At 46.1% G+C, this 15,107-nt stretch overlaps 1 pseudogene; it reads right to left on the bottom strand.

Annotated features, from left to right (window-relative positions):
• Positions 1-4,410: 4,410 nt before the first annotated feature.
• LOC109735845 (UDP-glycosyltransferase 92A1-like) lies at positions 4,411-7,986 on the bottom strand (annotated as a pseudogene).
• Between the last annotated feature and the right edge of the window lie 7,121 nt (positions 7,987-15,107).

Here is a 15,107-nt window from a genome sequence, read left to right on the forward strand (position 1 = left end):
CCTGACTTTTCTTTCTTCCAGTTGCAAGTCCACCCTCGACTCGGGACCGACCTTTTTTCCCAGTTGCAATCCCACCGTCGACTCATACCTGGGGCCCGACTTTTTTTCCCAATTGCAAGTCCATCTTCAACTCGTAACTGGGGCCCGACCTTTTTTTGTCGCAGTTGCAAGTCCACACTCAACTCACAACTAGTCCCAAACTTTTTTTAGTTGCAAGTCCACCATCGACTTGCAACTGGAATATGACCTTATTTGCCCCAGTTGCAAGTCCACCCTTGTAACGCCCGGATAATCAAGCTACAGTAATCCCACGCTAATGGTGCCACGTCACCACAGTTACTATTGCTAATCTACCGTTAGGTCAAACCGTTTCAAAATTCAAATTCAAAATTAAAGTCAACGATAAAAGTTTTTCAAAATTTAAAACAAAAATGTTTGGGAGGTGCCATATTTTGCATAAGTAAATATGGTGTAGTAAACACATTTTTATAAAATGCCTAAATAATTTAAATTGAATTAAAACAGAAAAGAAAATAAGTAAAAGAAAGAAGATAAAAAAAGAGAAAGCAAACAAAAAAAGAGGAAGAAACCCCCCCCCACTGGGCCATCTATGGCCCAGCTGGCCAGCCCAACTGGGCCAACCCACCAGGCCCAGCCGGCCACCCACTCCCCCCCCTTATCCACTCACCAACCCCCCACCCACTCCACCGACAGCCCCCACTCCCCCCCGAAAAATCTCCCTCCTCTGCCTCCCCGATCTGGATCGGGAGGAGACCACCGACGCCGCCGCCCCGGCCCCGTCGCCGACCGCCCCGTTGGACGCCGTCGCCGGAGCACTCCCCCGCCGGCCTCCTTCCCCCTCCTCCCCTGCGCCGGTCGTCCCCGTCGCTCCTCCCCGCGCTCACTGCCCAGACCCCGCCCCCCCGGTGAGGACCCCCCTCCTTCTCCTCTTCCCCACGCCCCGCCGGTGCGTGCCCGCACGCGCCCGCCGTGGCCGCGTCCGGCCACTGCGCTCGCCCCGCCTTCGCCCGCCGTGGCCCTCGTGCCCCGCTGCGGCAACCACCCCCCCCCCCCCCGCCATGGCCACGGCCCCGCCCTGCCCCGGGCAGGCTACGGGCGCCCGTCGCCCACGCCCCGCCGCGGCGCGCTTTGCCTCGCCGGCGCCGTGCCGCTGGCCGCGCCCGGGCTCGCCCCCGTCGGGCGCCTGCAACCGCGCCCGAGTCCCGTGCCCGATCGCCCGCTAGGGCTCTCCCTGGGCCACTGCCAGGTGGGGCCCCGCGCCCCTGGGCCGCTGACCCCTGGGCCCGAAACCCCCTGGCCCGCTTACAAATGGGGCCAGCCCCTAAAACGTTTAAAAAAATAGTAATAATAAATAAATAATTATTAAATTAATTAATTAATTAAATTAATTAACCCTAATGAATTAATCTAATTAACCTGTTAGTTTAATTAAACATAATTAGTTTAATTAAACCCTAATTAACCTAACAGAGTATGACACGTGGGTCCCACTGGACCCACGCGACAGTTTGACCCAGTCAACCCCTGTTGACTGCTGACATCAGCATGACATCATGCTGATGTCATAAATCCATTTTCGAATTAAATTAAATAATTAATTAAATTCCATAAATTAATAAAATCTTTAGAAAATCATATCTTTTAATCCGTAACTTGGATTAAAATATTTTCAACATGAAAGTTGCTCAGAACGACGAGACGAATCCGGATGCGCAGCCCGTTCGTCCGCCACACCTCCCTAACCTATCGAACTCGCAACTTTCTCCCTCCGGTACCTTTGCCCGAAAACGCGAAACACCGGGGACACTTTCCCGGATGTTTTCCCCCTTCGTCGGTATCACCCCTTACCACGTTAGGGCACACCTAACACCGCGTTTGCTTTGTCATGCATCGTCATGCATATGTTTGCATTATATTTATTGTTTCTTCCCCCTCTTCTCTTGCTAGACACCGAGACCGACACCGCTGCTACCCAGTACGACTACGGTGTTGACGACCCTTCCTTCTTGCCAGAGCAACCAGGCAAGCCCCTCCTTGATCACCAGATATCGCCTACTCTTCTCTATACTGCCTTCATTAGAGTAGTGTAGTAATGTTACCGCTTTCCGTTAATCCTATTCTTATGCATAGCCTGTCATTGCTACTACTATTGTTACCTTTACCGCAATCCTACCTGCTTAGTACAGGATGCTAGTATTCCACCAGTGGCCCTACATCCTTGTCCGTCTGCCATGCTATACTATCGGGCCGTGATCACTCGGGAGGTGATCACGGTTTATACTATATACTTTATACATGACACATGTGGTGACTAAAGTCGGGTCGGCTCGTAGGAGTACCCGCAAGTGGATCTTTGTGGCGGAGCGACGGGGCAGGTTGAGACCACCCAGGAGAGAGGTGGGCCTGGCCCTGGTCGGCGTTCGCGGTTATTTAAATATAACACGCTTAACGAGTTCTGGGTATTTGATCTGAGTCTGGCCTTTTGGTCTATACGCACTAACCATCTACGCGGGAGTAGTTATGGGTATCCAGGCGTCGTGGTATCAGCCGAAGCCTTCGTGACGTCAGCGACTGAGTGGCGCGCGCCGTGTTGGACCGCTTTGACGTAACCGCCGTGATCGTGTGGGTTGCTAGGTCTGCTCGCGGCCGCATTCGCAACGTGCAGGTGTGCTATGGGCGATGGGCCCAGACCCCTGTGCGCTTAGGATTAGACCGGCGTGCTGACCGCTCTGTTGTGCTTAGGTAGGGCTGCGACGTGTTGATCTTCCGAGGCCGGGCATGACCCAGGAAAGTGTGTCCGGCCGAATGGGATCAAGCGTGTTGGGTTATGTGGTGCACCCCTGCAGGGAAGTTAATCTATTCGAATAGCCGTGATCTTCGGTAACAGGACGACCCGGAGTTGTACCTTGACCTTATGACAACTAGAACCGGATACTGAATAAAATACACCCTTCCAAGTGCCAGATACAACCCGGTGATCGCTCTCTAACAGGGCGACGAGGAGGGGATCGCCGGGTAGGATTTATGCTATGCGATGCTACTTGGAGGACTTCAATCTACTCTCTTCTACATGCTGCAAGATGGAGATGGCCAGAAGCGTAGTCTTCGACAGGATTAGCTATCCCCCTCCTATTCTGGCATTCTGCAGTTCAGTCCACTGATATGCCCCTTTACACATATACCCATGCATATGTAGTGTAGCTCCTTGCTTGCGAGTACTTTGGATGAGTACTCACGGTTGCCTTTCTCCCTCTTTTTCCCCCTTTCCTTTCTACCTGGTTGCCGCAACCAGATGCTGGAGCCCAGGAGCCAGACACCACCGTCGACGACGACTCCTACGACACTGGAGGTGCCTACTACTACGTGCAGGCCGCTGACGACGACCAGGAGTAGTTAGGAGGATCCCAGGCAGGAGGCTGCGCCTCGTTCGATCTGTATCCCAGTTTGTGCTAGCCTTCTTAAGGCAAACTTGTTTAACTTGTGTCTGTACTCAGATATTGTTGCTTCCGCTGACTCGTCTATGATCGAGCACTTGTATTCGAGCCCTCAAGACCCCTGGCTTGTATTATGATGCTTGTATGACTTATTTATGTTTTAGAGTTGTGTTGTGATATCTTCCCGTGAGTCCCTGATCTTGATCGTACACATTTGCGTCCATGATTAGTGTACGGTCAAATCGGGGGCGTCACAACCCTCGACTCGCAATTGAGGCCCAACCTTTTTTGTCCAAGTTGCAAGTTCATCCTCAACTCGCAATTAGGGTTCCGACATTTTTTTGTCGCAGTTGCAAGTCCACCCTAGGCTCGCAACTAGGGGCCCAAACTTGTTTGTCAGAGTTGCAAGTCCACTCTCGACTTACAACCGGGGTCCGAGCTTTTTTAATCCCAACTGCAACTCCACCCACGACTTCCAACAGAGGCCCGACATTTTTATCATTTCTTCTTCATAGGTTTTCCTCTCAATTTAATTTTTCTACTTTGAAAAGTCGATCTCATTTTTTCATTTTTATTTTCTTTTTCTTTTTCTGAATCTTTTCCCTTTTGGGTAAATTCACAATGTTCAAAACATGTTCCAAAATTCATAAGTTTTTCCATTTTCAAAAATTGGTCGAGTTTATCAAAAAATTGAAAATTTCAAAATGTGTTCATGTTTTTCAAAAAATGTTCGCAAGTTCAAAAATGTATGTATTTTTTTAAGACAGTATCAAAATGTTTTATACAATGTTTACGTTTCCAAATATTGTTTGCAAATTTCTAAAAATGTCATTTTTTTAAAAAAGTCTACACATTTTTCAAAAAATGTCCATGTTTTCATAAAATGTGTAGAAGTTTGTAAAAGTATTTCTTCTTTCCAAAAAATGTTTCTCAATTTTTAAAATTTGTTCTCATTTTTACAGAAACATATCTCAATTTCAAATTTGCCGTCTCAATAAAAAGTCACATTTTCAAGAAATGTTCTCAATTTGACAAAAATATTACATAAATACAACATAATATTTTTTTGCGATGGTGCGCGTCTCGCTTGAAGCAGCGACGCTCAAACGGCATTGCAAAATACACAATAATATTTTCTGAGTGTGCTTATTTGTGTCTTCTTTTGTAAGTAATAAAAAGTAAAACAGGCGTAGTATCTTGTTGTGTACAGTGACTAGTACTAGTAGCCTTTTTTTTTTTTGCGGGGAACTAGTACTAGTAGCCAGTAGTACTCCCACCAGAAAAGTAACAAAGTCGATGGGATTACACCAATGAGCGTATCGTAAGCTAAAAATAACAGTGACCATAGCCGGGAGAACAAATTGTGCGTGCAGCGCAATATGGAGCAAGCGGCGGATGGGCTGGCTTTAGAAAAGAGGATAGGACGTGGTAGTGGGCCTCATCAGCATACGTGTGGTTGGGAGCCTATGGCTGACGCGTGCATTTTATCAGCCGGGGGAAAGGAAGTCTTCCGACAAACTAACAGGCCCAACACACACAAAAACAAACAAACAAACAAATAAAAAAGACCATAAAAGTGCTGATGTCATACTTAGATGTGAGATATTATCTCACGTCTAGATGACATATAGACGCACCCATATTATTATATCTCTTGGTTATAGCCGATTCAGGCTATTCCTCCATCGAGTCCTTGGCTGCCAATTTATTTCGGGCGAGTAGCGCACTGATTAGATCGATTGATCCTTCTAGAGAAAACCACTCGTTAGCAGCAGGCTATATATGCTAGCTAGCCGATTCAGTGTAAACAACGGCACAAAAGAATACATGCACGTATAGACATATAATGGCAACACGCTCCTAGGATTTGTATTCCCTTTTGAATAACTCGGTCAAAACTTTGATAAATCAGCACTAGCCAAACACATGTAAAACTGAGAAAAACAATAGTTTTAGGAAACTGCAGTATTCTTTGCCCACCCATGGGAATACTGTGGTTTTCAATTACCATAGTTCTTTAGAAACTTTGCTTCCAAACTAGCCCTTCATTTATTAGGTTGTAAACTCATCTTGTCTTGATATATGTGATGTTACAGTAACTAGCTATGTTACCGCATGCCTCTCTTTCCTCATTAATTACTCGCCACATCATCTGTTTTGCCTAGAGATGTGTGATGTTACCATCTATATTACTCCCACTATGGGTAGTCTTAGTCTTACGTAAGTCTAACATTGCCCCTTTGTCATGTGAGCCCATGTTCCCCACCCATGCCATCTTCAATGCATCCTCGTTGCTCCCACGAAGCCCTCGAGCGCCTTCTTCAATGACCCACCGTCGTCTGTAGCTGCGCCTCTCATCAACTCGCCGATGTACTTCATCCGTCTCCGCATCTTCGCCGCCTTGGACGTCTGTCCCATCACCGTCTCGACCAGCTCCGTCACCCTGTCAATCTCAGACGGCGCGGCGTCCTCTCTGTTCCCCCTCGCCACCTCCACGCACACGCCGCACTCCCTCTCCAACATCTCCACGTTGTAGAACTGGTCGGCGGCGAGCGGCCATCCGAGGAGCGGCACGCCGTGCAGAAGGCTCTCCAGCACCGAGTTCCACCCGCAGTGCGAGAGGAACGCGCACGTGGAGCGATGGGCGAGGATCCTAACCCGCGGAGCCCATCCACGGACGACGAGCCCTCTGTTCTTGTCACGCGCTCTCTTCTCGAATCCTTCCGGCAGCCACTCGCTGACCGCGACGGCGAGCCCCACAGGCGGCCGGATAGCCCAGATGAACGGTCGTCCGGTGTGCTCCAGCGCCCTTGCCAGCACCGCCATCTGCGCTTGCCGGATGGAGTTCTGGGACCCGAACGACACGTACAACACCGAGGCCGACGGCTGCGTGTCCAGCCAGCTTACCGTGCCGTCGTGCGCTTTGTCGGCGGAGAGGGCCAGTCTTGCGCCGGCGACGCGGATGAGAGGCCCGATGGGCCAAACCGGGACGCGCAGGCTGCTCTGTAGCATGCCCAGCCCCGTTGGCTCGAACTCCTCCACGGTGTTGATGAGCACCCCGTCCGTCGCGTGGCTGTGAGCTATCTGCCGGTGACAGAAAGCCGACGCCCGGTCCTCGCCGTCCGCGCGGAGCATGACCTCGGATACCTGCGTCTTGTGGAAGATCTTGCCGGGGAACCCAGGCACGGGTACGTGCCCGGTGGGCATGGGCGGAGACAGGCCCCAGGCAGCGCAGGAATCGAACCTGCATCGCTAGTCGCTAGGAAAGGAAATGCTCATTCTAGCTTAGCTGACCACCACACTGATTGGGCACCTGTGATTTTCATTGCGTAACAGTACATGAACTAGTATGGCCGCGCTATTTATTTATCATTTATTATTTTACTTTCATAAAATCGTAAATTTAAAGACATTCATCGATATTCAGACAAAAGTTCATAAACCTCAAAAAAGTTCATCGATTTTGAGAAATAGTTCACAAACAGACCAACGGGCTAAAGCTAGTATAAAGTTGAGTCACTTATTTTGGGACGAAGAGAGTAGTTCACAAATAGGCCAATAGTTCACAAGCAGACATTCATCGATTATGAGAAATACTGATAATGATTTACTGTAATGCACTTTTAGATAAAGATGGAACATGGTAGCATAGTCCAATTTTGACTAATTTGAATGGGTTCGCTTTTATCAAATAGGAGCATGTCTTCTACACAGTACTTCCTATGTTAGTCATTCTTCCAAATTTATTTAGTGAGGTAGTAGAAACTGGCCAATGGGTCATTACAACCGATCCAGCTAATCTACTTGCTCCAAATTTTTGCGGTACTGATCTATATGTATGCTACATATTGTCCTCTGATTTGTCTTAATTTATTAGTTGACCCATCATGGAACAAATTTTGCCACTGAATATTATGTTTAGTTTCTTATTAGTTATGCAACATAGATTCATTTTTGCATGCCTTGAAACTAGAGTTTTTTAGAGGTGGTTTTTAGCTCTTAAGTTTCTCGCCTGGGGCGTCAGTCAATCCTGGCTCCGCCACTGCTGGTGGGGGTGACCGAGAGCGGCACGTTCTCCCACAGTGAGCGCAGGATGGCCGTGCCGAACGCGCCACATGAGGCGAAGAAGGCGTGGGAGCACCCGTTCCTCCGCGCGACGCTGGCGGTCCACGCGACGAACAGGTCGGAGACGATGGAGACGACGGCGTCATCCTTGGCCACGTAGCCGTCGAACGCGGGCTGCAGAGCCTCGAAAGCTTCGAAGAGGGTGACCAAGGGAAACCCGACGGGGAGGGCGTCGGCGGACTCGGCCTGGGCCGGCAGGCCGTGGTCGGCTGGGTTGAAGGGGAGCGAGTGGAAGGCAAGCCATGGCGGCGCCGTGGCGGAGAGGGCGGCGACGTTTCGAGGGGTGGAGACCAGAGTTACGGCGGCGGACGGGATGGCGCGGTGGAGGAGTTCGGCGAGGGACATGAATGCCCCGAGGTGGCCTTGGGCCGGGAACGGGAAGAAAGACGTGTTTGGTGCTGGCCATTGTTATAGGAGCGGTAAGTGTGAAGTTGACATGTACGGTACCCAAATATATGGACCTTTTTGACACCTTACCAGTGGACTTTTCAAACTGTCGACGTGTGAAAGGAAGTGATTAATCAAGGGACCACCAAATAGACTATGATCCCGCAGCTAGCAAATGGAATAAAATGATTCCGCTGCCGTCCGTGTTTTGTTTAGTGTGTGCTTTTTTTCCTTTTATTTAAGAAACAAGAGGCATAGCTGAATTTATATATAAAGCCAGCGGGTATCAAGGTGGCAATATAGTAACAAGAGCATCTACACTCGACACCTCGTATCGTCTGCCCAATAAATGTCTGGTCATAAAAATGTCATCCAACGAACACCCTCAAACCGGCCTTACACGTCCGGGTTTCAACAATCCTTTCAAATCACATATGAGAAGTCATGAAAGTGCGTCCTTCACATCGGATCTGACAGACCTGGCCCACCCAAATCCCTTCAAATCGTCCCTATCCTAGCCCGACATGCCCTCTTCATGTCCTCTCTCCTGCCTCATCCGCACCGTCCCCCTTAGTTGTGTCGTTGTCCTGACCCCACAACGTCACCACCACCGGCACAAAGCCCCTCCACGTCATCCTCGTCGCCACGGTATGTCCTACTCCTCCGATGAAGTTAGTGCTCGAGTTCGACATCCAATCATTTTTCTCCCAAACCGCCAGCACAACTCCCACGCTTCGCGAGAGAAGACGCACGCTAGTAACATATGTTGGATTATCTCCAGTTACTAATCGTAGAGGGGGCACACGAAAGGGCTAGGCAAACCACGTCTCTCCAATCTTTTTGCGATACAACACTGATTCCGGGCCACCAGCCAACCAAAGAACTTGCAAGACACAGGAACCCTGGATTGCTAGATCGGTGTGGCACTAATGTTAAGCACAACTCCACTGAACAACGCCGAGTATGCAGACCTGGCCGAGAAGCAACCACTGGGCTCTCAAGCCCAAAGAAGTTTGTCCTCAACCCTTTCCGTAAGTGTGATGTTGATCACTTGATCCCCTAGGTGAAGAAACTTGTCTAGGGCCGCTAGACCCATGTTTGGATTCACATCCTCCCACCAATCACCCGCTGGACTGTCCATCGTTCTTGTCTTAGTCGCACGCTTGCCCACGACAAAGAAGAGGTTGGGAGCAAACTCACTAATTCTGCCTTCCTAAAGCCACTTGTCTGCCTAGTAAAGAGTGGTGGCTCCATCGCCAAGCTTAGTCTTAGTGGCAGCGCGGAAGAGAGCGAGGCAGAGCTTTGGCACCTGAATGTTGAAGTCCTTCCTTGGCTTCTCAGGGATGGTGCACTGAAGCTAGGGCCATCGGCCCGAAGAGCGGCATTGAGGATCCTGAGATTTGTTATGCCAAGCCCACCTCGCTCCTTGGGGCCTTGGGGCGGCAGACCTTCTCCCAGGCCACCACACAATGATCGCCTCGCACGTTCTTAGGGCACACCATAAGAACCCACGAAAAATCTTCTCCACCCCTATGATGGTATTAACCGGTAGGTCCAATGCTAGCATAGCATGAACTGGCAAGGCAGACAAAGTGGTCTTCACCAGAGTCAAATGACCACCATGACAGAGCATAGATGCTCGCCATCCGGTAGCTTGTCAACAACTTTATCCACAAGAGGTTGAAGCTGAGCAATAGTTGGCTTTTGCAGCACAAGGGGAAGGCCCAAATACTTGCACGGGAAGGGGAGTAATGGGAAAGTGAGAGGTTGATGAGCAGCCTCCCATTTGTCCTGGTGAACGATATATGAAATGAGCCACACATTTTTCCACATTGGTCCGTAGGCCGGAAGACTTTCTAAAGTCTTGCACGATCACGACGTAGGTGAGCAAACTCCCTCCTTCGGGTTCAATGAAGGTGACCATGTCGGCGGCATAAATGGATGCCCGATAGTGCAACCCTAAGCGTGCAAGCGTCTGAAGAAGCCCAATGTCCGCCGCCTTTCGCAACATGAAGTGCAGTCCATCCATCACTATAACGAACAACAGTGACAATGGGTGCTTGATGATCCATAAGTATAGAGGATCGCAAAAGTCTTCGCGGGTAGTATTTCATCCAAATTTATTGATTCGACACAAAGGGAGCCAAAAAATATTTATAAGCCTTATCAGTTGAGTTGTCAATTCAACCACATATGAGAAGTCACTTCCTTGCAGCAATGTATTAGTGGCACAATAATATGATAATTTGGACAACAGTGGTAACAGTAGTAATAGTAACCGTAGCAGTTTTGTAGCAATGAAACAACAACAACAATAGTAACTTGAGCAAAGAAAATATTATGAAAAGCGTAGGCATGGACATATGTAGCCATGTATTCCGTATATAGTCGTACATGCTTGGAGTAAGAACTTGCATGCCATGTTTTGTCCTATCCTCCCGTGGCAGCGGGGTCCTAATAGAAACTAAGGGTAATTAAGGCGCTCCTTTTAATAGAGAACCAGAAGAAAGCATTAACAAACAGTGAATACATAAAATCCTCAAATTACAGTCATCCTCAGAGAGTTTCAATTATTGTTGACTTGGGGGTCTACGGTTCAGAACAATTAGATGTGCAAATAAGTTGCTGGTAGGGTCAAGAACAAATACATTCATCAAAACATAATAGTGTCAGATCTGAAATCATGGCACTCGGGCCCTAGCGAAAAGCATTAAGTGTAGAAAAATCATAGCAACATCAATCTTAGAACATGGTGGAAACTAGGGATCAAGCCTCAAAAATTGACTCGATTACATGATGAATCTCATCCATATCCATCTACCTCCAATATGCATACGATGAAATCTCACTCCTAGTGGTGAGAATCATGAGGTTGTTGATGACGACAACGATGAATTCCCCTCTCCAGAGCCCCGAACGGACTCCAGACCAGGCCTCCCGATGAAGAACATGAGGTGACGGCGGCTCTGTATCGTAAAACATGATGGAACTTTCTCTCTAATTTTTTTCTTGGGAAGACGGTACTTATGGACTTGGGTTTAGGGCAAACCGAGCCTCAAGGGCCCACAAGCTCAGATGGTGGGGGGAGTGCGCTCCCTGATCTTGTGGCTCTCTGGTGCCCCCCTTCGGTAGATCTTTGTGCTAGTATTTTTTATATATTCCAAAACAATCATCCATAAAATTCCGTCTGATTCCGAGAACTTTTTATTTCTTCACGAAAACAACACCAATGTAGTTCGGTTGAAGATAGTGTCAGTCCAGATTAGTTTCATTCAAATCATGCTAGTTAGAGTCAAAACAAAAGCAAAATTATTTAGAAAGTAGATATGTTGGAGACGTATCAGCCCTCCTGCCGCAAGCCTCTCTTATTGAAGATGATCTCCCCTGGTGTCCCTTTCATCAAGACTCGTGTGAAGGTCGAAGCCAACAAGCTACACGTCCATGCAATCATCCTATATCCAAAGCCTAGCCTCTTGAGAACTTGGAGCAAGAAGGCCCAATCCACGTGACGAATGCCTTGCTTATGTCTAGCTGGAGCATAACCGCAGCCGTGCTAGAGCTGTGCAATTTCCCTGTTGTGCTTTGGACCATCATGAAGTTATCATGCAAACACCACCCTTGGATGAAAGCACTCTAGTGCGTGCCCACAAACCTGGTCATCTCTAGTGAGCACCTTGACAAAGAGCTTGGGGAAGCTATGAATGAGACTTGTCGGCCAAAACTCATTGACCTCGCAAGATCGGGCATGCTTAGGGTATCTCTAATTGAACCCCCTATAATTTAGAGGAGGATACGTCCAAGTATCATTTAGAGGAGTATATTTGCCCATCTAAAAAATTGTTGTCTCTAACCGAATTAGGTGCCTCCTGTAACAGCGGTAGGAGTTCGGTTAGGCGCCTCGTGTAACAGCGGTAGGAGTTCGGTTAGGTACCGATCAGTGGAGGATAACCAATTTTATCCTCCGCTAATGCCAGATAGAGGATCGGTTAGAGATGCCCTTAAGCAGCAGCATGATGTTAGGAGGAGATGCTACTGAAATTTTACAGGTTGTAGTTTTCAACTTGGACTAGTCTGTTTTGAAGGTTGTAATTTTGAACTGTAATAGTGTACTTGCTGATCGTATTTTTTTTTTGCGGATAGCTGATTGTAATTTTCAAAGGAGCTAATTGTGCACTTGTACATTTACAAGCTAGTACTATTTTCAACTTATAGTAGTGCTGTTGCAGATTGTAGTTTTCGACAAAGGCTAGTGTGATGTTTCAATGTCTGTACATCACATGCGAAGAGCAGCAAAAAATAGGGATCAATGTTACACCATACACGAGCTCAAGGGTACTTCCTGTCAAAAACCGATGAAAACAAACTAAAGCGACATAAGCCGAAAAGAACTGGACCGCAATTTCCTTAGGGGACAATGCTACACGTACGAAAGGTTACGTGAGGGTTTTATGTAAAATCTGATGTGGAGGTGATTAATGGGTCGGGATTAGAAGCTGGGGCCCACCCCTGCTGAAAAATCAGGGGGCCAAGATGATTTTATTTGAAAGGTTACGTAGGCCTTCATAACCTATTCGTAGATGTAGCATTATTCTTTCTTAGGAGCTTATTTCCACTGCAATATCTCTGAGCGCAAAGCTTTTTCTACCCGTGCCGGGATCTACCGGCAACCACCTAGCCAATGAGCACATGACACCACATCAAGCATTCATATATGGTAGATGTATTTCACTCGTTTCTCCAGATTTGCATGTAATGTATTTCATGCACTAGGACCTACCATGTGTCAGATGAAGGACACATGCATGCGCTGATCATCTCTTGCTGACACACAAGTACCTATGAAGCACGCATGCATTTTGTTTTCGCTTTGACATTTTCAATCATGCATATCTTTTAATCTATAGTTTTATTTTCAAAACTTTTTTTATTTGAACTCCTAGGATCAAGACCTTTACAACAAGACAATTCTTGGATATATTTGAAATATGTTTAAATTTCAACGTCGAATTCACTTATTTCGTTCAATCTATTAATTCGGTGTGGGAAATCTGTTTTTGATTTTAGTGAAATTAGTATTTTGAAATGAGCTAAACTTGCATTGAGTGAAATTCTTATTTTGAAATGAGCTAAAATAATTTTGAAATTAGTTTTGTAATGGATGAAATATAGTATTTCAATAGACTTTTTGAGTGAGATATATTTAAACAGGTGAAATATGTTTATTGAAATGATTGAAATCAATTTTTATATGAGTGAAATATCAGTTTCACAAGCGCACAGTGAAATTACTTTTGAAATATATCTTTTTAATGAGCGAAAAAGGTTTTTTTGAAACAAGTGAAATATAGTATTTCAATTGAATGAGTGTAATGTGTTTTCTGAAATGAGTGAAATGTGTTTTTTAGTGAAATAAGTTTACTGAAACTGAAAAACTAAATTTGTGAGGATGAGTAAACAAATATTCAAAATAAACCTATTTCAAAAGAAATAGCACGAACAAGCCTATTTCGTAAGAAATATGTGAAATAAACCTATTTTATAAGAAATGTGGTGAAATATATTTATTGAAATCAATTTTTTATGAGTGAAATATCAGTTTTGCAAGCGAGTAGTGAAATTAGTTTTGAAATATATCCTTTGTAATGAGTGGACAAGGTTTTTGAAACAAGTGAAACATATTATTTTCAATTGAGTGAGTGTAATGTGTTTTCTGAATGAATGAAATCTATTTTTCGTAAATGAGTGTAATGGGTTTTCTAAAATGAGTGAAATCTATCTTCTGTAAATGATTGTAATGTGTCCTCTGACTCTAGTATGTGAAACTGACCGGAAGGTTTTCCGAAACTAGTGAAATGTGAAACTGGCTGAAATGCTTTCTCTGAAATGAGTGAAACGGTAAAATTCGAACTAGCCAAAGTGCATCCAAGATTGATCTTGTTTTAAAGGTCTTGTCGCCCTAAATTAAAAATATAAAATATTTAAAAACTGGATATTTAGTTCAAAAGTTATCAACCTTTTAAAATGTGGCATGGAAAATAAAGTGTAAGTATTTAGTGTGTGCATGTAGCTCGTTCATCTGCTCTCTCTCTCTCTCTCTCTCTCACTGCCACCTGACAAAAGCTACTGCTGTGGACCCCATCCAACCCTGTATATCTGTTTGTATAAGATGCTTATTGCTAAAAGAGAGAAACAAAAGTATAGTGAGGGTCTACCAGCCATACCAATCTCAAAGCAACGTTTGTGATCGATTCTCCACCTACCTTCAGCCACCGGTAAAAAAACTTTTTCGTACTCCCTCCGGACCTTTTTAGTCTGCATATAAGTTTTGTCCGAAACCAAAGTATCTCTACTTTGACCAAACATATAGAAACAAGTATCAACATTCACAATACCAAATAAATATTGTTCGATTTGTTATAAATTGTAGTTTCAAATTATATATATTTATAGTATTGTAGATATTAATATACCTTTTTTATAAATTTGATCAAACTTTGCAATGTTTGACTTGACAAAAATCTAATACGCGAAGTAAAAAGGACCGGAGGGAGTATCTCTGAGCAGCTCCCGAGAAGCCGCCTCTGCACAAGCCGCAGCTCAAAAGAACTACTAGGCCCTAATGTTGCATGTCTAGAGTACTTGAGGTTGAGCCCTCTTTTTTATTTGTTTTATTTCGCACAACGACTTATTGTTTTGTCTCTCAGTATAACGTTGCGTGCTTCAGCACGCTCAGAAGCGCCATATTCGGACGCAATCTGTGAGGCGGGGCTTATAAATTCCCTAGCGGCTGCGAGCCTCCCAAGCACCAAGTTGGATCAAACTCGAGTCATGGTTGCGAAAGCCGGGGAAACGTTGATCCGAGCGAAAACATTCAACAGAGCTTACGCACCGTGGTCCTGCTATCCTGGGCGTCCACACATAGAGATATGTGCCACGCAAGTCTGTAAGATGCCCGTGCATGCTTTTCTCACAGGTGATTACAGGGTAAGCGACCGTAATCGGCCTATATGCCAGATCGAGCAATGCTACACCTACGAAACAAGTTACGAAAGGCTGTATAAACTTCCCTTCGATAATTCTCTTCGCCCCCCGATTTTAAGTGGGGTGGGCCCCTCCTTCCCTCATCCCAATCACAATCTG

The sequence above is a fragment of the Aegilops tauschii genome, chromosome 7, assembly GCF_002575655.3.
Source record: "Aegilops tauschii subsp. strangulata cultivar AL8/78 chromosome 7, Aet v6.0, whole genome shotgun sequence".
Lineage (NCBI taxonomy): Eukaryota > Viridiplantae > Streptophyta > Magnoliopsida > Poales > Poaceae > Aegilops > Aegilops tauschii.